The following is a 24,274-nucleotide window of genomic DNA, read 5'->3' on the forward strand; positions in this document are numbered from 1 at the left end:
GTGCCATTATTGAAAGATTGATGGTGCATCTTTTGTAGATCTTTTCCAATTAAGATGAATAAGATGGATGAACCACTTACCAACTCATGATTCAACCAATGTATTCCTAGTCACTCCAATACAAATACCAAAAACTCTGATATGCTACAAAGATAGTGGTGTAGTTCATTGGATTGATGAGATACAAGGAGAGTTCACCATTCATGAGGTACCATACTGGATTAGGAACCAGTTTGGTAAATTATTTGGGCTAGATAGGTTTTCTTCTTTTGACTTAACCTAAATTATTATTTAATTAAAGGTTATAATGAACACTAAATAGTGAGTACAGAGAAATATATAAACCAGGAAGAGCACCATATTTGACGGATTAATTTGGCCACTTTAGAAGGACTAAACATAGTTTGGAAACAAAATTTACCGCATACAAAAGCCGAATTATACACCAAATTTTTGGAGAGCCTAACTTATTATATAATGTTAGATTGAGATGTACTTTTTAAAATGGAATAAAATTTTAAGCTCTATGGTATGGAGCCTCACGACGAAATTCTATTATTTGAGTCTTAAAATAGGCTAGTTAAAATAATTTTGTTTAAAATAAAATATTTTAATCAAGCATATCTTCCAACCTAAGAAGAATTAAGAAAAATGTCTAAAGATAAAGTTAATATTTAAGTAAGTTGATGTATAAGTTAAGATTTATCTATTATAGATATTTTTAGGTTTTTTTATATAATTATTTTAATTTGCCATGTTTATTTTGAAAAAAACTGGATTAATTTTATTATTCATTAATTAAAAAAAACTTGAACCCTACTTTTCAGCATTTTTAATTTTTAATTTTAAAAAAAAGATTCAAGTTGTTCTTTTCCTAATCTATACATTTATGTTTTATTTATATTACCACGCTCCTCCACCCCCTATTGCTTTGTACTTGACGTTGCTTCATGGGGAATTTTTCCAGCTTCTCCTGAAAATAGCTTCTAATTATGTTTAAAATATTTTATTTTAAACAAACAGCACCAGACACGCTGTGCAATGGTTCAGAGATGGGGTATATCATAAAAATTGTGCGTGAAATCAAAGAAACCCTGGTACTCTGTTTGAAAATTTGGAATTGAGAAAAAAAAAAGGAATGGAAAAAAAAGTTAAAAATTTTGATATTTAGAAGTTTTTTAATGAAGAGAAAGGAAAAAAAAAAAGAGGGAATAGGAGGAAAAATTTGAGGCTCTAATTTTTTCCTTTCTTTCCTCCTATAAGTGGAAGAATTTAGAGAGAAAGAAATTGAAACTTAATAAATTTTTTATAACATCTATTTTACCCTCTATTTATAAGTATATCTTTTTATAATAAAAATATTTTAGTAAAAATTTTAAAAAATATGATTTCTTTTTTTTCTCTAAACTCTCGAATAAGAGGAAATAAATACTTTCTCTTCTCTCCTAAAACCCAAGAGTAGCGAAAAGCCTATTCTACTTTTTTTTTTTTTTTTTTTTTTTTTTTTTTTTTTTTTTCTTTTTCTTTTCCCTCCTCGTTGAAGTTCCTTTCTTTTCCTTTTTTTTTTTTTTTTTTTCCCTCCCCAAAACTCCCAAACGGAGGGTAATTAAAAAGGTCAATGGATCGGCCTTACCTACCTAAACGGGTTGGTCTCCGGTAGTAAGAATCGCCACCAACCATTTCCTCTCTCATTCACACGGTCTGTGTGTGTATGTCAGAAATCTTCTCTCCATTGATCTAGGTATGCTGTCTCTTTGCCGTCTTTGTAGAATTTTGATTAAGAAAACTTTTCTTTTTTCTATTGTTTGAGCTCTCTCTTGTAATTTCGTTCACCCATTTGAATCAGAAGCTTTAGATTTCTCTTGATTTTATTCTTTCAAAATTTCAGTTATGAAATTTAGGGTTTTCCTTGTTGGGTTTGGAAAAAAGTTGCATTTTTTTGCTCCGTGAGAGATATTGGTAGTGTAACATGGCGTCTTCCGTGGAAAGCTGAGATTTTTCTCTGGTATTCGTGGAGTTTATGCAGGAAATCAATCAAGATTATGGTGTTTGAGTGAATTTGATTCTGGTTTGGTTCAAAACTCAGATTTCATTCATGGTTATTCCTTTGCAGTCTGTTGCTTCGGCTGTCTCTTTCAACCTCACTCACTGTTTGATCTGATGCTCGAAGAGTCTCTTGGTTTTGCTCTTAGAATCACGGAAGTTAGATTTTTTTCTTCTCTTTTTGGGTTTGCAGAAGGTTCTAATTTTTTTTTTTTAAAGATCTGGCTCTGATGACATAGTGCCCCCCGTTGGAAAGCTGAGATTTTTGATTTTGGTATTTCCAGAGTTTGTTCTAGAGACCGATTTGTGTTTGGTTAATATCTCTATGATTTCACTCATGTGGATACATATGTGAAAAGTTTAAGAAACACATTAATGCTTTTAACGGATCATGTATTTCTGGTGGTGTTTTTGGTGGATTTTGATTAGAGCTCTAGCTTTTGCTTTGCCTGTGACAAGAGATTTATTTAGGACCCATCATATTGTGTTCTCCATGTCACTTTCATGAAAATTATTGCAGACCTGTTGCACATATTGCTGTTCTCTGGAATTTGTTGTTGGTTTGGTTTTTAGCATGAGTGTTTTATCTCATGGTAATTTTTCTTTGGGTTTTCTTTTCTTTAAGAAAATCCATTACACGGTGTTTTGTCATTTATCAGTGGTCATAGGCACAAAAAATAGAAAAGCAAGTCAAATTTGTTTCTACGATCTACTATTTTATGTCAGACTTTTTAGACTTACTGAATGTAAGCCAACATAAAATGGATCTTGTTAAATCTTGCTAAATTTTTATATCATAGATTCATTATCCTCTAGTGTTAGCTCAATTTGTCTGTTTCCATTTACCTATTTCTGAGCTGTTCAGATTTTTTTTAATCATGCGCATCTGAGATTTCCATTAATATCAGTTGATTGGAGCTCTAAAAGTTTGTATTTTGATGTTGATCATATGGAATGGTGAAAGTATGTGGTGTTTTGCTTTCACAGTACTTGTTATGTTGTGAGTTCTCTCTCATGTTATAGGATAACCTTCATCTTCTGATCTGATCCAATTTTACTGCTTTTGATATGAAATTTTAAGATGGGAAAATAAACCATAAACATATGCACGCTTTGGCAGCCTCCTCCTATTGATAGATTTCTTTACATTGTCTTCACTCTTCAGAATTTCCTTGTGCTGTGTTATGAATAACTCCATGTGTCTTCATTAGTGGTAGGGGTGCTGCATTACATTTTAGGGATCTTCATTGAAGAAATCCTTTGCATTTTTCTACATTTTCTAATTATCTTTGATCTCATTAGATTTTGTTACAGAAGCAATAGTTACTATTTAGGCATCCTTGTTTTTGGTTGAATTTAATTGTCTCTGTTTAGATGAGAACTAACTATATATTAGGTTTGCTAGCTGTTTGCCACACTAAAGCCTCTTCTACATCCATCAATGGTTCAGGAAACAAATGTTAGAAATCATCCTCCAAGCAATTCACTGCAATTGCCCAAGGCTGAAGGAATGAATTATATTACTGAAATAACTACATGCAGCATTGTTATGTTCCACCATCTTGATTTTATAAATTTTTTTTTATCAGGCATAAGATGGCTCTTCCCTCCTCAAACCTCACAAGAATTGGCCTTGCTGGCCTTGCTGTCATGGGCCAAAACCTTGCTCTCAACATTGCAGAGAAAGGCTTCCCTATCTCAGTCTACAACCGAACTACTTCCAAGGTTGATGAGACTGTGGAGCGTGCTAAACTTGAAGGAAACCTACCGGTCTATGGTTTCCATGATCCTGCTTCCTTTGTCAACTCAATCCAAAAACCGCGTGTCATCATCATGCTTGTAAAGGCTGGTGCACCTGTGGACCAAACAATAGCTACACTTTCAGCTCATATGGAGAAGGGCGACTGTATCATTGATGGGGGCAATGAGTGGTATGAAAATAAGAGAGGAGGGAGAAAGCCATGGCTGAACTTGGCCTTCTTTATCTTGGGATGGGAGTTTCTGGGGGAGAGGATGGTGCACGTCATGGGCCTTCGTTGATGCCTGGGGGGTCATTTGAGGCCTACAAGAACATAGAAGATATCCTTCTCAAGGTGGCTGCTCAAGTTCCTGACAGTGGTCCCTGTGTTACTTACATTGGCAAAGGAGGCTCAGGCAATTTTGTGAAGATGGTTCACAATGGAATCGAGTATGGTGACATGCAGCTGATATCCGAAGCTTATGATGTATTGAAATCTGTTGGCAAGCTTTCTAACACTGAGTTGCAACAGGCTTTTGCAGAATGGAACAAGGGGGAGCTTCTTAGTTTCTTGATTGAGATCACTGCAGATATTTTTGGAATTAAGGATGATAAGGGTCATGGGTACTTGGTAGACAAGGTCCTGGATAAGACCGGGATGAAAGGCACTGGTAAGTGGACTGTCCAACAAGCAGCTGAGTTCAGTGGCAGCTCCTACGATTGCTGCATCTTTAGATTCAAGGTTTCTTAGTGGATTGAAGGAGGAAAGAACTGCAGCTGCTAAAGTTTTTCAGTCTGATGGTTTTGGTGACATACTGAGCAGTCAACCTGTGGATAAGGCAAAGTTAATTGAAGATGTAAGGCAGGCTCTTTATGCTTCAAAAATTTGCAGCTATGCACAGGGTATGAATCTTTTAAGAGCGAAGAGCATAGAGAAAGGTTGGGATCTCAAGCTTGGTGAGCTTGCAAGGATATGGAAGGGTGGGTGCATCATCCGCGCCATTTTCTTGGATTGTATCAAGAAGGTCTATGATCGGAATCCAAATCTACCAAACCTCCTTGTGGACCCAGAGTTTGCACAAGAGATATTAGACCGGCAGGCTGCTTGGCGGAGGGTTATATGTCTTGCTATTAATTCTGGTGTCAGTACTCCTGGTATGTCAGCGAGCTTGGCCTATTTTGACACCTACAGGAGGGAAAGGCTTCCTGCTAATCTGATCCAATCTCAGAGGGACTATTTTGGAGCTCATACATATGAGAGGACTGATATGCCAGGATCCTTCCACACAGAGTGGTTTAAGATTGCAAAACAGACAAAAATGTGAGATGCAACTTGGAAGAATCTTGGAACTAAATGTTGGGTAGAGTATGTCCTGTGTTTATTCAACATTACATCTCATTTCATGATTACGGGATCTGTCAAAGTCTTTAAACTTATTGAAGTTGTTTTTGTACGCGGCCTTGAAATTCAATGCCTTTTGGATTCTGTACCCAAGTTTAAACTTTACCATTTTGATTTCCCATCAATGCGGAGTGCAACTTGAACTTTCAGCAAGCTTTTGGAAATTTTAATATCCATTCATGGTCTATTTTCAGCGTGAAGGCATATGCCTACTTCTTTGTTCGTTTGCTTAACATGATGCGTCTCTCTCTGTTTTTTGTGATATGGTCTATGTTAAATGCTGGTTTCTTGGCATCAGATAATAGGACAGGGAGTTTTTCACTGCATATGGAGGTTGATACGTCAACCTCATCAAATTTTTCTGCATATAAAATATGTCATGCTGAAATATTTAATATTTTCAATCATTTGATTCAGTTACCCCAAGAATATTATTTTCCAAGGGTTTTTAGAATGTCATCGGTGAACCAAGGGGGGGATACCCACGACTCTTTCTACGAAGACACAATATAGAGAAGGTCTTTTTCGTGTCATATAAACAACAACAATAAAAATGTCTGGTCTGTAAAGAAGGAAGAAGTTTTACGTTGGGCAATTTTGTAGATCCACTATAATTTTAAAATTAAGTAGTACAAACTGCATGATGTGCACCTTGTTGTGAACTCAAAACTTATTGGCAGCATGGTGCATGCACTTGCAGCTTACAATTTTTTTTTTTTTTTTTTCAAATATCAGAATACCGAGGACTGGTTATCTGTGACACCTTAGTGTGATTTAAGATTTCCATTGTGATCACTGACGACCAAAAGAGCTGGTTTGGGCATCAAGCACAATTAATGCAAATTCTCCGCTTTAGATCCTTGAATGACTTTGTTGGGCAGGTATATGCATGGTCTTGGAGGCTTCATGAACTCCCATAATGGATGAAGCCTAGAATGCCTTATAATTCTAATGAAAGATTAAAGAGGGGAGTCATGCATTCCTGTTCGGTATAAACTCTGTTGAAATGGTTCGTCAATGCTAATGCATGTCTAAATCTGTAGTGGTGCTTCAAGTGCCACTCATTGTAGCTAAAGAAAAATATTCGAGAGGAGATTTTGGATGCATCAAACATCTTGCATCACCAATGAGCTTAAGTAAACCAATATGCTTGTGAATGGATTTTCAACAAAAACATAATAAATCTGTGAGTTTGTATCTTTTTATTTTTTAGAGAGTTAGAACTTGCTACTCTTTTACAAAGGGAAGTACAGTCAGCAGCCCTTCTATGTACAAATGTAGGAATTCAGTGGGATGAAAAATTTTGGAGTATCCAAAATCATGAATTCGAGAAAATTGTACTTCGATATCTCTGGTGCAAGGTTATTATGTCTTCCCATTTCCATCTTATGGTCTTTGATTTTAGCAATGTAATTAACAGTCAAGTTGATTGTTCATCAAAATGTCAATGAAACTTAGCTCTTTTTCAAAAATTTGTAGCGACCAGTGAGAAAAGAAATTGTTCATGGAAATCACTCAACTGGCTGAATCATTTGTCCAAGCCTATCTACTGTTGTAACAGACAAATGGCATCATGATGGGCATCGTTAACTGTTAAAAACAAGAGACAGCGGAAATAGCAGTATGATACTGGTGTTATTTATTTTTGTTGCCATTTGACATGGAGATTTTAAATTTTAAAACATTATTTTTAATTGCTTGCACAGAGACATGATCAAATAACAAAAGATTGTTAATTAGAGACGATGAAAATCCGGGGTAACATGTGTAAGACCCAAGTTTAAACATGGTCAACGTTCGTTAAGCAATCAATTGATGACTTTGTTTAGATATGCAACGCCAGAAGTTGCACTTTGTCACTGTCCTGCATAACAAAAGGTGCTTAAGAAATGGATATGGGATACCAGTCGTGATTTATAATGTATACGTGCATGTAAGAAATGGATATGGGATACCCTATCCACAGGCGATCCTTCTGCTAAATATGATATGTACGAGATATGGTATGCACTTCTCTAGAAGATTGAGTGTATATCACGCACTCTCTTGCATCAAAATACAGAGGAAATAGACAAGACGAATGACCGATTGGAACAACTAGATTCAATATTATTTAGATTGCAAATGAGTTTAGTTGTTCTGACTTTGGATCGTGTGGGCTTAAAGCTTGGTTAAATCAAAAAGTTATACTTATTTTTCAAGCCAAGCGTATGAAGGATTAGCCCTGATATGTTCCAGACACTTGCATAGGACCAGCAACACAGCGAAATGCAACACTCTTGGAGAGGTCTGCGACTCAAATGGGTTGTGTTGGGTTGAAGGCAAACTTTACTCCAACCTAACCTTTATATTTCTCAACCCTATCTCGGCTAAGCTCAATCACCCTACCCAAAGCAATCTTAAGGTAAATTTAGGTCGGATCAAGTTGGGTCACTTTAATCAGTTGAGTAGGAACTAGGTATTTAACAAAAATAGTTCCATAGCCTCTTCGCAAGTGGAGATAAGACTGTGTATATTTGACCCTCCTCAAATTCTATATTTGTAGGAGTCTTGTGTATTGAGCCACCCTTTAACAAAAATAGCTCCACACATTCTTATGTATGTAAGATCAACTATTTTAAGATTGGTCATTCTTTTGTTTCCAGATTTGCAAAATGTTCTTTTTCTTAATATTTTTTTCTGACCAAATTTTCTCTGGCTTCATACTCTGTGATGCACAAATTTGAGAGGAATTGCATATATATTAGACAACGCAAATAACTAGACTAATTGGTGTACATACCTAGGCTAAATATATCAAACAAGTTGTTCACATCTATGATAATTAGTTGCACATATTTGAACTATATGTTGTATGAGGAAACATGTATTACGATGCGCACCTTAAATAAATTGGTATATTATAAACACATGTTTATTATATACACAAAATGTGGATTAGTATATGTCTCTCAATGGTCACACCTTTACTCGGCTACATATATTCTAGAGTTCAAAATTTGAATGTTCAATCACGTTCATGGAAATGAATTCATGCAGAATTTGGTCAAAAAACTTAAAAAATGTCAATTTTGCAAATTGAAAAAAAAATAGATGACTCTATGAAAAACATGCGAGGCTATTATTACATAAAACTACACTCCTCTCAAGAAGATAGCATATCCACTCCGTCAACTTCAAAAATCAATATTTATATAAACCTTAAGATAAAAAAAAAGCTTGGGATGTGTTAGTTGAATTAATATTTATTGGACTGACATATAAACTATTTATTAATTTAGATAGCATACTTACATATAATTTAGGCTCTATTTGCGGAGCTATTGGCAGTAGAGCTTTTGGAAGTAGAGCTGTCTGAAGTAGAGTTTTTATAAAAAGCTGGTTGCTGTTTGATAACTACATTTCCAAAGTGTTGTGACACTTTAACATGTGTTTGGTAAACAAACTGAAAAAGTACTTTTGTGTGACAAAATGATTATAAATGACATTACTAGTATTATACAACAGAGCATAATAAAATATAATATGTATTAATACATGAATATATGATATAATATGTGACAATTGGGTCTGGGCCGCCAGATGGGCCGACATAGATCCCTGTTGGCAGCCCATCTGGAGGTCGCCACCTCCTTCTTCGAGGAAAGCCAGCTGCCGGGCGGAAGGAGGCCAGAGCTGTCTAGCCCCGAAAGTGGTGCCCCCACCTCCTGCTTCGGAGAGGAGGATGGGTGGTCCAGCTGCCGGGCAGAGGGGAGGACAGATGTTGGCCGACCTAGATCCCTGTCGACACATCGCTTAGGAGTCCTATTTGAAGGACCCTCTCACCGTTTCCTCCTCCCTCAGAGACTCTTGAACCAGTGACGGAGGTGCCGGAGCTAGGGATGTTTTAGCTATCTTCCAAAGCAAGGTAAGCCTTAGCCCTGTTTCTTTCTACCTTACGATGACAAAATAAAAGAAAGGAACAGGAAGAAGAAGAAAGAGGGGGAGAGACGACTCACCTGGGTCGATCTGCGGTGCCGCCGTCTTCGATCACGACACGGAGGCCCTCTTCCCCGTTTTCGAACCGAAATAAAAAATAGAGAAGGGACTCCGACATGGCTTTCGGCCGCAGCCGCTGCCGGCTCTCGGCAGGGGGCTGCAGTCGGGCCGGAGCCCCATTCCCTTCCTCCTCTTCAGTGGGATGGGAGGTCTCGGTGAAGAGAAGAAGGGAGGAAAGAAAACGGGAGGAAAGAAAAGAAGGGAAGAAAGGAAGGAAGAAAGAAAGGAAGAAAGAATGGAGAAGAAAGGGAACGAGGACTCACCGGTTCGTCGTCGCGTGCGGCACCCACCGGCTTCGGCCATGAGCGCCGCCGGCACGAGCATTGGCCGCAGGTCAGCCGAAGACGCGGGCGTCGAGCGTCGGCCACGAGCATGGCCGAGGGCGCTGCAGGCTTCAGCCGCAGGAGCCGGTCGTGGGAGCCGGCCAGCCGTGGCTCGACCCCTTCCGAGCTCACCCTCCTCTCTTCGCGATGGAAGGAAGAGAGGAGTCGGGAGAAGCTTCGGGAAGGAGAAGAAAAGAAGAAAAAGAAAAGAGAAAGAAAGGAGAAGAAAAGAAGAAAAAGAAAAGAGAAAGAAAAGAGAAGGAAAAGAAAAAGAAAAAGAAAGAAAAAAAAGAAAAAGAAAAATAAAAATAAAATAAATAGGGAATAAGTAGATTTTAGTTCAATTAGCTGGTTGGGACTTAAGATCTATTCAAGTTTAATTCGGGGTTTTAAATTGATGAATACTGAAAAATATATTTTGAACTGTTCAATAGGTATAGAGAATTTGTCAGGACAAGATTAAAGTTCCGAGAGCGAACCAAGGTAAGTGACCTTACACAAATCTTATTGATTGCAAATCACTGTTTAAGTTGTAAGTATGAAATGATGAAATAGTATTTGATATGGTGTATTTTCTCAAAATTAGGATCAAGCATATGATTGCATGTGATTTATAAACTTGGTTAAATACTATTTCTTCATGAATATATGATTGAGTATGAATTATGATTATGATATATTGCATGAAAATGATATTTGAAACATGATCATGAGCCTGGGCATATGAGACGGGCGTTACCAAATCCTGCAGATGCGTTTTGGGGAGAAGCAAAATCGGTGAGGGGTTAAGTGCGGCGCATGCACGCGCGTACTGATCCTAGAACCGGACAACATCTGGCAGGGGAGCCCCGTGTTCCTTCTCATGTGGGCTCGATGGTCACGTGCCCCATGCAGGCGGGCCGTGACATTTATGAACTTGCCTGGCTAGAGCATACATTGTTTTATGATGGATTTTTGAATATATTCTTTATGAAATGTTGTATTTTGCTATAACTGCTATCTCCTTTAAATGATGCTAATTGTATTAATTCTTATGCTTGATCCGATAAGATAGTACATGGTCACTTACTGAGCCACATAGCTCATATATCCTCTGTTGTTTTTCTTTCAGATATATAGGGTGCTAGGAGCAGAGAGTCGGAAGACTTTTGGGTGGAGAAATTCATTTTGGATGTACAAATTTAGAGCTCTGTACTGCTCCATTTTGGAGAAATATTTATGAATGAAATGACCCTCTTGTTTATGAATTATTAGTAATGAGGCTTCGTGTTATTGCCGGCAGTAGCTTGCAGTAGCACGGTCGTGTCGCTTCCCGATCTGGGGCGTGACATTTAGTTGTATCAGAGCAATTGATTTGATCAGGGGGTTAATAAGAGGGGTAGTTAGATTTAGTTTAACTAGTCATTTATTGAGAATATAAATGAATAATTTAATAAGTTAATTAATAATAATAATAATAAAATAATAATTTTGGTTTGTATTATCTTAGGTGACAATGAGCGACGATGAGAATGAAGTACTAGCAAATTATAAAAGAAAAGGAGTAAGAACATCATCTCAAGGGGCTACCAGCCAACCGATTGAACTAGCTCCTACCGTGACCACCACCCAGACAGATTTTGCTGGAATATGTCAGGTGATGGCTCAACTCCTTCAGCAGCAACAACAAATGCAACAACTAATGCAACAACAAATGCAACAGCAGGTGCAAGTTATTGCCCGACCTGCCCAGCTTATAGAATCCTACTATGGGTGGTTTTGGAGACTGAATCCTCCTATATATAATGGTGGACCCGATCCATTAGCCGCTGAGACATGGATTCGAGGGATGGAAGAAATGTATAATGCTCTGCAGTTTTCCGAGGAAGTCAAAGTTAGGTTGGCTGTTCCCATGCTGAGAGGAAATGCAAAATTTTGGTGGACAGCTATGAAAGCTGCAATTGGAGATAATGATAGTGATCAGCTAACTTGGGGCGAATTCAAGAAAATGTTCTATGAGCAGTACTTTCCCAAGTCAGTTAGAATGACTAAGAAAAATGAATTCTTATCTTTAAGACAAGTAGATAATATGACTGTGCTTGAATATGCCAAGAAGTTTAATGAATTAGGCCGGTTCTGTCCCCATTTTATGGAGGTTGAAGGGAGCAAGGCCAGCAGATTTGAGCAAGGCTTGAGGGATGGGATTCGATCCCAGTTGTCAGTGCTGATTTCACAAGTTATGGAGAAGTTCTGGAGAGAGCACTAAAGGTAGAAGCAGATTTGAAGAGGTCAGAAAAGGAAAGAAGTAATCAGAAAAGGCCCGAGATATTAAGGAATCCGAGTAGCCGGCCAAGGAACTTTGGATGCCCTCCCAACAAGAAGAAAAAATTTGAGACTTGCAGTTTTTGTGGCAAATTTCATATTGGTCCTTGCTTGAAGAGAATGGGAGCCTGTTTCAATTGTAGGCAGCCAGGACACATAGCCAGAGATTGCCCAAACAAAAAGACTGTTGAATTTGGATCTTCTAGACCGAAGGGTCAAATGCCGAGAGGAGCCACACGGGTGTTTGCACTGACACGACAAGATGCTAGTGCCAGTGACACAGTAGTAGCAGGTATAACCTCCATCAATACTATAAATGTTTCTGTTCTGTTTGATTCTGGCTCTACTCATTCATTTATATCCTCCAAGTCCTCTATATCTTTGAATCATATGCTTGATAAGTTAGAGGTGCCACTGCATGTTGCTACTTGTTGCCCAGATAAACAACCCAAGAGGGGGGGTGAATTGGGTTTTAAAATAATTATTACAATTATTTGATTTGCGAAATACTAATTAACACTTTTTGCAAGTTGATTAATTAGATGCTATGTGCTGTGAATGAAATGAAAGTAAGAGAGATACACAAACAATCACAAACACAAGGATTTTATAGTGGTTTGGAGCTAACCCTTGCTCCTACGTCCACTCCCCAAGCCTCACTTGGAAATTCACTATAACTCCTCGGATTACAGCCGGTTGTTTTACAAGCTCACAACCAAACTTGTTGTTTTACGAGGTCACAACGAACTCGGTCGGTTTTTCCAGGCTCACCGACTAGAACCACCCCGATTGTTTTTCCGGAATCACAATCGAACCCTTACACCGTTGGTTTCAATCTAGGCTCACCAACAAACCTATACACCCTTGATTCAATCCCCTGATTGAATCAAGTAAAGACCAAATGGAAAGAACAAAGACAAACAGAAAAATAGAGCTTCTAAAAAGCAGATATACAGCGATATAACTAAGAGAGAAGTTTAGAGCCCTCAAACACGTTTGAGTTGGAGTAGAGAAGGGCTTCTTGAACTTTCTGTCTCCTCTTGAATGTCTGGAAGACTTGAAGGCTGGAGGAGACCTCTTTAATGCTGGGAAGAGTCGGTTGAATGGAGTTAATGGTGCTCTTCCTTCTTTTCCGTTGAAAAATCGTTTGCAGATGAGGGATTCTTGTTTTCTTTGAGTGGAATGTTGCTTCTCTACTTTGCTACAGTCCTCTGTGGCTATTTAAGCCATTCCCCACGGAAACTAGCCGTTAGACTCACTTTACTAGCCGTTCTGCACACTCTGCACATCCTGACAATGTGTCCGTTGGGGTCGGAGTCGACTCGCGCGATCTGGAGTCGACTCGGCTGTAGCGGGAGTCGACTCATGCTTTTCTGGAGTCGGCTCGGCAACTGTTCCGGATTTGAATTAAAGTGAGCTTCTCGACTGGGAGTCGACTCGACTTAACCCGGAGTCGACTCGCCAAAACCTGGAGCTGACCTGGCATTTTTGGAGTCGGCTCATCCCATGAAATCCACAGAGCTATTCTTCAACTTGGCCCACTCGAGTCGACTCGGAAATACTGGGAGTCGACTCGGCGCTCAGAGCCCGAACTTCCGATCTTCTGTCTTTTGGCTCGTCCAGTCTTGGAGTCGACTCGAGCTGTTCCGGAGTCGACTCGGCTCTCAGTTTCCGAAACACAGCCTTCTGTCTTTTTGGTGTAGCGCTGCCTTGGAGTCGACTCGAGCTGTCTTGGAGTCGACTCGCGTCTCAGAGACAACAATTCAGTCTTCTGTCTTTTTGGGGTCGCGCTGTCTCGGAGTCGACTCGGGCATTGCGGGAGTCGACTCGGATCTCAGTGTCCGAAAACTGCTCTCTGACTTTTGCCTAGTATAACACTGAGAGTCGACTCTAGCTTTCTTTGGAGTCGACCTGCCAACCATCGGAGTCGACTCGCGTTCCTCAGGAGTCGACTCGGCTCTCAGGGTCGAAAATTGCTCTCTGATTTTTTGTCTGTAACTTCCTGGAGTCGACTCATACTACTCCAGAGTCGACTCGGCAAGCTTCGGAGTCGACTCGCGCTCTTCAGGAGTCGACTCGTTGACAGGTTTTGAATTGAGTCTTTCTGTTCATCTGTCTGTTCTCAGTCGGAGTCGACTCGTAATATTCCGGAGTCGACTCGAGCCTGTGCCAGTGCTTCTGATACGGTTGGAGTCGACTCGTAATATTCCGAAGTCGACTCGAGTCTCAGACTTTGGTTCAACTTGACTTCTTAACTTATCCAAAATATCTTGAACCAAGTCTAGACGCACTTAACCATAAATTTATAAGATTTTCACTGAAACACTAGATTGAATTCATTAGTAAGCATAAGATATACTCAAATGCTTTGATCTCATCAAAATCAAATAGGGTTATGATCAATCACTCCACACTACTCCTCTCAAGAAAACAGTAGTGGTTGATTCTATTTTTAAGAATTGCATAATCCAGATAGGAGACAGAAAGCTGACAGCAGACCTGATACAATTAGATATGCAAGACTTTGATGTTATTCTTGGGATGAATTGGTTGTCCAAGTATCGTGCTCATATTGACTGCTATGGCAAAAGAGTAGTGTTCCAGATACCAAATGAACTAGAATTTTTCTACCAAGGTGATGCACCCATCATGAAGCCCTCTTTGCACATTATCTCTTTTATGAGTGCAAGGATGGCCCCCAAGAAGGGGTGTCAAGCCTACCTAGCCTGTGTGGTAGACACTACAAAGGAAACAAGGCTAGATGATATCTCTATTGTGAGAGAGTATTCAGATGTTTTTCCTGATGATCTACCTAGATTACCTCCTGATCTGGAGATTGATTTTCGAATCGATCTCTTACCGGGTGTTGGACCTATCTCGAAGGCTCCTTATCGGATGGCCCCGGTAGAATTGAGAGAGTTGAAGGTTCAACTACAGGAACTCCTAGAGAAAAAAATTTATCCGCCCGAGTGTTTCTCTATGGAGAGCTCCTGTACTATTTGTGAAGAAGAAGGATGGAAGTATGCGGGTGTGTATTGATTTTCGAGAGCTGAACAAGGTAACAGTGAAGAACAAATACCCTTTGCCCCGGATTGATGATGTATTTGATCAGCTGCAAGGTGCCCAAGTTTTCTCCAAGATAGATCTGCGATCTGAGTATCATCAATTAAAAATCCTAACTGATGATGTGCCGAAGACTGTGTTTCGCACCAGATATGGGCACTATGAATTTTTGGTTATGCCATTTGGACTAACCAATGCGCCAGCTGCTTTTATGGATCTAATGAACAGAGTCTTTAAGCAATATTTGGATCAGTTTGTTATTGTTTTCATTGATGATATACTAATCTATTCTAAGAGCAAAGAGGAACATGAAGATCACTTGAGAGTGGTGTTACAGATTCTTCAGGAGAAGAGATTATATGCCAAGCTGAGCAAATGTGAGTTTTGGCTGGATAGTATTGCATTTCTTGGTCATGTGATCTCTAAAGAAGGGGTGTCAGTGGACCCAAAGAAAATAGAAGCAGTGGTGGATTGGCCTCGTCCTACCAATGTCACAGAAATCAGAAGCTAATTGGGTCTGGCTGGTTATTATAGAAGATTTGTGGAGGGATGTTCTCAGATTGCTACTCCTTTGACTCGTTTGACCCAGAAATGAGCAAAGTTTGTATGGAGTGAAGATTGTGAGCAAAGTTTTCAAGAGCTAAAGCAAAGGCTGATATCTGCTCCTATTCTTACTCTGCCAACCAATACTGGGAGTTTCATCATCTATAGTGATGCCTCCAAGAAAGGGTTAGGTTGCGTACAAATGCAAAATGATAAGGTAGTAACCTATGCCTCTAGACAGCTAAAGCCCTATGAGCAGAACTATCTAACACATGACTTGGAGTTGGCGGCAGTGGTCTTTGCCCTGAAGATTTGGAGGCACTATCTTTATGGTGAGCACTGTGAAGTGTATACCGACCACAAGAGCCTGAAGTATATATTCACACAGAAAGAGTTGAATATGAGGCAGAGAAGATGGCTGGAACTACTAAAAGATTATGACCTCAGCATCAAGTATCACCCAGGTGTGGTAGCTGATGCCCTTAGTAGAAAGTTAGTGGGTTCCATATCTTCGCTTACCACTCAGAAGCAGATTCTGAAAGATTTTGATATGATGCAGTTTGAGGTGGTTACACAAAGTGAAGGGAGTCTACTGGCCAATTTGAGGGTGCAACCAACACTGATTGAAAGAGTAAAGGTTGCTCAGCAGTTGGACACACACTTGAGTCGGCTCAGAGATGAGGTGCATAAAGGGTTGCAACCCGAATTCCAGATCTACCCTGACGGTACCCTGAGGTTTAGAAGTCGACTATGTGCTCCAGATGATGCTGATCTAAAAAGGGAAATCTTGGAGGAAGCTCACCAGTCTCGTTTTTCTATTCATCCGGTAGCACCAAAATGTACAGAGATTTACGAGAGCATTTCTGGTGGAATGGCATGAAGAGGGAGATAGCCGATTTTGTGGCTCGGTGTCTGACCTGTCAACAGGTGAAAGCAGAGAGGCCTGCCGGTTTGCTAGAACCCCTAGAAATTCCAGAGTGGAAATGGGAGCACATCACTATAGACTTCGTTACTAGGCTTCCAAGGACAGTAAGAAAGAATGATGCAGTGTGGGTGATTGTAGATTGCCTTACAAAGTCGGCTCACTTTTCACCCTATAGAGTTGGTACGCCGCTGGACAAATTGGCACAGAAATACATTGACGAGATTGTGCGCCTGCACGGAGTACCAGTGACCATTGTATCTGATCGCGACCCCCATTTTGTGTCTAGATTCTGGGGGAGCTTTCAGAATGCCATGGGCACTGATCTAAGGCTCAGTACAGCTTATCATCCTCAGACTGATGGTTAGTCAGAGAGGACGATCCAGACTTTGGAGGATATGCTGAGGGCCTGCACTATGGATCTGGGAGTGTTGCCCAAGAAGACAACCCAAGAGGGGGGGGGTGAATTGGGTTTTAAGTAATAATTGCAAATTAAAACTTAATGAGTAACTAATTAAACTTTATTGCAAGTGGATTAATTAGTTTACTATATGCAGTGGATGAAGGAAATGGGAGGACAATTAAACAATCACAAACACAAGAGATTTTATAGTGGTTCGGAGCTAACCCTTGCTCCTACGTCCACTCCCCAAGCTTCACTTGGGAGTTCACTATAACTCCCTCGGATTACAGCCAGTTGTTTTACAAGCTCACAACCCAACTTGTTGTTTTACAAGATCACAACGAACTCGGTCGGTTTTCACAGGCTCACCGACTAGAACTACCCGATTGTTTTTCCGGGATCACAATCGAACACTTACACCGTTGGTTTTAACCTCGGCTCACCAACAAACCTCAACAACCTTGATTCAATCTCCTGATTGAATCAAGTACCAAGAAAACAGTTTGTAAAAAGTACAGGAAAAGCTTCTTAACAAGCAAATATGAACAATATAAATAATGTAGAGTTAGAAGCCCTCAAACAGATTTTGGAAGAGGAAGAAAGGGCTTCTCGAACTCTGAGTCTCCTCTTTGAATGCACTGATGATCTGATGTCAGAGGAGAGCCTTGAATGCGAGAAAGACGTTTGGAGGATGGACTTCAATGCACTTCTTCCTTCTTTCTCTTGTCTTAACTCTTGAGAGGCTTTGGTAGGTGGAAATCCCTTTTGCTTTGAATGGAGTCTCTCTTTCTTACTCTATTACTGTTCACTCTAGCTATTTAAGCAATCCCCATCGAAAACTAGCCGTTAGACACCTTTTTATGGCCGTTCTGCACAATCTGCAACTCCTGACACAGTGTCCGTTGGGATCGGAGTCGACTCGCTCGATCTGGAGTCGACTCGGCTGTTGCTGGAGTCGACTCATGCTTTACTGGAGACGACTCGCCCACTGTTCAAAATTTGAAATAAAGTGCTGTCCCGTTCTGGAGTCGACTCGCCCAAACCTGGAGTCGACTCGCCAAAGTCCGGAGATGACTCTTCCTTCTGGAGACGACTCGTTTTTCAAGAATCCAAAGATCTTTCTTTCGGGTTTACTTCCTCGAGTCGACTCGGATTCTCTTGGAGTCGACTCGGCTCTCAGAGCCAGAAAAACTGGTCTTTTGTCTTTGGAGTTGAACTGCCTCGGAGTCGACTCGCACTTTGCTGGAGTCGACTCGGCTCTCAGACACCGAAGTTGGCTCTCTGACTTTTAGTCTTGCATTCCTCTGAGAGTCGACTCTTACTTCTTTAGGAGTCGACTCGCCAACCGTCGGAGTCGACTCGAGTTCTTCTGGAGTCGACTCGGCTCTCAGAGTCCAAAACAACTTCTCTGTCTTTCTGTCTGTTACTCCTTGGAGTCGACTCGCACTTTGCTGGAGTCGACTCGGCAAGCATCGGAGTCGACTTGAATTCTTCAGAAGTCGACTCGGGTGACAGGGTCTGAGATTCATCTTTCTATCCTGTTGTCTGTTCTCAGTCGGAGTCGACTCGTAATGTGCCGGAGTCGACTCGAGCCTGTGCCAGAACATCTGAAACACTTGGAGTCGACTCGAAAGCTTCCGGAGTCGACTCGAGTTCCAGACTTTGGTTCAAACTGAGTTCCATACTTAGCCAAAATATATTGAACCAAAGCTAGAGACAATTAAACATACATTCACATATATTTGGCTGAAACACTAGATTGAATTTATTAGTATAACATAAGATATACTCAAATGCTTTGAGCTCATCAAAATCAAATAGGGTTATAATCTATCACTCCACAATCTCCCCCTTTTTGATGATGACAAAACATTAAGTATTTGTAAAGTGAATTGCTCAACCAAAAGGAGATTTATAAAAAAGTTTTGAAATGAATTCAAGTGTCTAGTCATTTAATTTATCCAAAAATTGAAAGGTGTGAAACAGTAAATCCTGAAGTTAAAGCTCCCCCTTTCATTTGGAATTATATAAGCCTTCATGTCATGCAATCAATTGTTTGGCTTATATGTGTTTAATGAATTTGCTTTCTTAAAATTTTAAGATTCTCCCCCTCAACATATGCATTCAATTTTGTTTAGATTCTCTGAATTTTCTTTTAATGTCTTGAAAAATTTTTTGTTTTAGAGGAAAAATCTGACAATTTGTTCTTGAGTATGATTCAACTAATCTCCGAATATTCCTTGAATAGATTCTGGAGATTACTCCTTTAGGAGCCCCAACAGAGAGATAATGAGCCTCGAGGTATCGAATCCACTTAGAACAAATTAATTTTTGCTTTAAGAATTTTCTTTTTAATGATTTCCTTTACATTTCAATTCAATATATTTTCTTCCCCTTTTTGTCATCATAGCAAAAAGAAGTGCAGAACATAGAAAAGTATTGCACAGTTTGTAAAAAAGTGTCTACTCATTGTATTGATGCTGAATTGAGTACAATTGTAAAAAAAATACAAGTATAGAAAACAAATACATCATAAGATTGAAAACAAAGCTACACTAGGGTTTCTTTGCAGTGGAGGATGAAGCTTCTCCTCTAAGCCTAGTCACTTGCAAGACTAAGCTTATCCCCTCCGAGATGTTCCCTAGTTGCTTGATGATCTCCGAGGTGGCCCTAGACTGTGTCATGGTAAGCTCGGTCACACTCGCCTGAAGGGTGTCCAACCTGGAGAGCAGTGCTTGGGCTAGTCTCTCTGCACCCTGGCTCTGGCTCCCTAGCTCATGTCTGATGCCGTCTCGCATCTTCTTCGTGTCGTCCTTGACGTCACTCATGTTCCAGTATTGAGCTTGGACCAGGCTGCGCACATTGGATATCTCCTCCCTCAAGTGCGCAGTCATCTCGGCTACTGCTGCCAGGGAGGGAACTAGCTCGGTGGAGGGAGCACTCGAAGGACCTCGGAGCTCCTTTAGCAGATCATCTCTCAGATCCCTCACTATCTCCTGCCGCAACTCTCGGAGCTGCTCAGAAGATATCCGGACCTCCAGAGGCTGCTGCTGAGAAGGTGGGGCAGTGAAGGTGGAGGGCTCAGTAAGTGTAGGACCAGAGGTAGAAGGATAGGTGGGAGGATCTGTATAGTGGTCCTGGTCATGGTCAGGGCTAGGGGAGTGATGAGTGGTAGGGTCAGAAGATGTGGATGATTTCCTAACCCAGACTCCCCCTACCTTGTGGAATCCCATCCGGTGAAAGGTCCCCTCACCCATGCAATCTGTAAAACGCAGTGAGCGAGAGGGTTCCCCCTCAGGGATAGGAACCTCTAACTGTCTAAATATCAGAGTGAATAACATACCGTAGGGGAGACTCAGCCTAGGTTTGTCTAGGGGTTCACAAAGGTATTAGATGAGTTTTGGAAAGTTGATGAGAGTGTCTTAGAGGAGGTAGAACATCAAGGCCAGGTCTCTCTCGGAAATGAAGTCAAACCTACCAGTCTTTGGGAAGAGAGTCCTAGAGATGATACTAAGGAGAAGCCGCATTTCAGCCGAAAGCTGATTTGCGAACACCTCCTCTATAGGGGACAAGGGTGGACTCCCTAAGATGGCCGTAAGGGCCTCTGTCCTATCAGAGGGGTGTGTGGGAACAATCCCCTCACTCGAGAGATGGAGGACTCGAGCAATGAAATCCTCCGAGATGAAAACAGGGACACCCATAACAGTTCCCTGGATACCCCCGCTGACCCGTGCGACTGTACCATAGAATTTCCTAACTAGTCCTGGATAGGTAGGGAGGTCAAGTGTGCAGAAAAACTCTAAACCCTGGGCCCTAAGGTGATGCCCTAGGTTGAACCCTTCCCGGGAGAGGAAGTCAAAGTTGACTTGCCTCCCGGTAGAGACAACCTTCCCGGCGCATAAGCGCGAGGGAACCGGCCTAGGCGGGGAAGGAACCGGGAGGTGGTGGCCTCGCCGGTTCATTCCGAGCCTTGGACCGTCGCTCGGCCCCGCTCGCAGAGACGGGTCTCTTTCGGCTCGGGACAATGACCTTCCTAGGCATTTTGACCTAAAGACGGGGAAGGACACGGAAAATAGGAAGAAAAACTCGACGAAGAAGACCTAGACTGGGTCGGAGACGAGTTCGGAGACGGCTCTAGGGTTTTGGAACAATGTCGGCTGTGAATAGAAGTGAGGAATAAACGTTTCGATTAGGGTTAAAAATCGGATTTCCGACCTTGAGTCGACTCCGGTAAGTCGCGAGTCGACTCGACCGCGAGTCAACTCCCAAATATGCGCGAGTCGACTCCCCCATGAACCGACTCTAAGATATGTCCGAGTCGACTCGAACTCTGGCACACAACCAAAAATATTGTTATTTTCGTGCCAAAAGAGAGAGTTATGAGCTTATCTAGGATTTAAGAACTGATTTGATGATCATAGATAAGAAATCCTATGTCCAACATAAACTAATCCTCAAAATCTATGAACTAGAGGAGAGTATCACTAGAATGGATCAATCACTCCTAACCCTCTTCTAAGTATGCAAAATCAATCTTCACTCAAAGGTTTTGTGAAGATATCAGCAAGTTGATCATCAGTACAAACAAATTGAAGTGTCACATCACCATTCAGTACATAATCTCTTATGAAGTGATGTCTTATCTCAATGTGTTTAGTTCTTGAATGCTGAATTGGATTTTTAGTTAGATTAATGGCACTTGTATTATCACAGTTAATGGGAATTTTATCTTGTTTAATGCCATAATCTTCAAGTTGTTGTTTAATCCACAAGATTTGAGCACAACAACTCCCGGCAGCAACATATTCGGCTTCAGCCGTAGATAGTGCAACCGAGTTTTGTTTCTTGCTAAATCAGGAGATTAAGTTTTCTCCTAAGAATTTATATGACCCACTGGTGCTTTTTAAATCATGTTTGCAACCAGCGAAGTCTGAATCAGTGTACCCTATTAAGTTTATGCTCGAATCTTTAGAGTACCATAAGCCTATGGTTTTTGTTCCTATTAGGTATTTAAAGATTCTCTTAACAGCAATTAAGTGTGATTCCTTAGGATTAGATTGATATCTAGCACACATGCATACACTAAACATGATATCAGGTCTACTTGCAGTAAGATATAATAAAGATCCTATCATACCTCTATACATCTTTCGATCTACTGATTTACCTGATTCATCTTTGTTTAGTTTGCATGATGAACTCATGGATGTGCTGATTGACTTGTTTCCTTCCATATCAAACTTCTTAAGCATCTCCTTGATGTATTTTGCTTGACAGATGAAGATGCCTTCTTTAGATTGTTTGATTTGGAGCCTAAGGAAGTAGTTCAGCTCTCCCATCATGCTCATTTCAAATTCACTCTGCATTAGATCAGCAAATTCTTCGCAGAGGCGATTGTTAGTAGCACCGAAAATAATATCATCTACATAAATCTGAACTACTAACATATCTTTGTTTTTCTTCTTTAAAAACAATGTTGTATCAATGTTCCCTCTAGAGAATTCATGGTTTAACAGAAATTTGCTAAGTCTTTCATACCATGCTCTAGGAGCTTGTTTCAAACCATAAAGTGCTTTGTTTAATTTATACACATTATTGGGGTATTGATGATTTTCAAAATCAGGAGGTTGTTCTACATACACCTCCTCATTAATATACCCATTCAAAAAGGCACTTTTTACATCCATTTGAAATAGTTTGAAATCTTTAGAGCATGCAAATGCTAGTAACAATCTAATTGCTTCAAGTCTAGCTACAGGAGCAAAAGTTTCATCAAAGTCTATACCTTCTTCTTGATTATAGCCCTTTGCTACTAGTCTAGCCTTGTTCCTAATCACGATTCCATTTTCATCAAGTTTATTTTTATATGTCCATTTAGTTCCTATTATTGAGTATTCAGTGGGTCGTTCAACTAGGTTCCATCCCTTGTTTCTAGTGAATTGGTTTAGTTCTTCTTACATTGCATTTATCCAATTTACATCATTTTCAGCTTCTTCTATGTTTTTAGGTTCAAAGTGTGAGACAAATGCTAGATGATTATTTAAGTTCCTAAGAGATGCTCTAGTTCTAACAGGTTGAGATGGATCATCTAAAATTAATTTCTTAGGATGCCCATGAGCATACCTCCAAGCCTTAGTCAGCCCATGATCAACAATTACCTCTTGGCTTGTTGATGCTTCTCCAATTTGCTTTGGTTCATCTTCTTGTAATGTCATCTCATCAATTTTTTCTTCAAGAATTTCTACATCATCATCAAGAGCTACTTTCTTGCTAGAAGAGATATCATTAGTATCATCAAAAACAACATGTATAGACTCTTCAATAATAAGGGTTCTTTTGTTAAAGACTCTATAAGCTTTACTTGATGTAGAATATCCCAAAAGGATACCTTCATCAGATTTAGAATCAAATTTACCTAAGTTATCTTTGCCATTATTATGAATGAAACACCTACATCCAAAAATATGAAAATAGTTTACTTTGGGCTTTCTATTTCTCCAAAGTTCATAAGGTGTTTTCTTTATAATGGGTCTCAATAAAACTCTATTTAAGATATGACATGATGTGTTAATGGCTTCTCCCCAAAAATACTTAGGGAGGTTACTTTCACACAACATGGTTCTAGCCATTTCCTCTAGGGTTCTATTCTTTCTTTCTACAACTCCATTTTGTTGTGGTGTCCTAGGTGCAGAGAAATTATGAGTTATCCCCTTTTTACTACAGAATTCATCAAATAGATGATTTTCAAATTCCGTTCCATGATCACTTCTAATAGCTATGACTGAAGCATTTCTTGCATTAGTTACTTCCTTATGAAATTTCTTAAATACAGAGAATGCTTCATCTTTATGAGCTAAGAACATGACCCAAGTATATCTAGAAAAATCATCTACAATAACAAGACCATATTTGTTTCCACCAAGACTTGTGGTTCTAGTTGGTCCAAATAGATCCATGTGTAGTAGTTCAAGAGGTCTAGAGGTAGAGACACAATTTATGGATTTAAAAGAGCTCCTAGATTGTTTGCCATATTGACATGCTTCACAAATTTTATTTTTCTCAAATTTTAGTTTTGGCAAACCTATTACAGAATCTCTTTTAACTAGTTTTGATATTGTATCCATACTTGCATGACCTAACTTACGGTGCCATAACCAACTTGTATCATTAGCCCTACTATCACTAGCTACTAAGCATGAGTTATTTTTGGCAAGATCTTCAAGATCTACTACGTACACATTTCCATGTCTTATTCCTTTAAATACTAAGCTATTGTCAATTGTGTTGGTTATGATGCATAGGGTTGGTTTAAACAGAACATCAAAACCCCTATCACATAATTGACTTATGCTAAGTAAGTTATGCTTAAGACCATCTACCAATCGTACATTATCAACAAAGGTTGAGGAGGTGATTTGTATTTTACCTATACCAATGATATGACCTTGATTATTGTCTCCAAATGTCACTGCACCTCTCTTTTTAGGCTCTAGGGTGA

General features: G+C 40.0%; 1 pseudogene; it reads left to right on the forward strand.

Moving 5' to 3' along the window:
• Nucleotides 1–1,580: 1,580 nt before the first annotated feature.
• On the forward strand, nt 1,581–5,387 carry LOC103698071 (annotated as a pseudogene).
• The last annotated feature ends 18,887 nt before the right edge of the window (nt 5,388–24,274 follow it).

This window comes from Phoenix dactylifera, unplaced genomic scaffold (assembly GCF_009389715.1).
Source record: "Phoenix dactylifera cultivar Barhee BC4 unplaced genomic scaffold, palm_55x_up_171113_PBpolish2nd_filt_p 000125F, whole genome shotgun sequence".
NCBI lineage: Eukaryota > Viridiplantae > Streptophyta > Magnoliopsida > Arecales > Arecaceae > Phoenix > Phoenix dactylifera.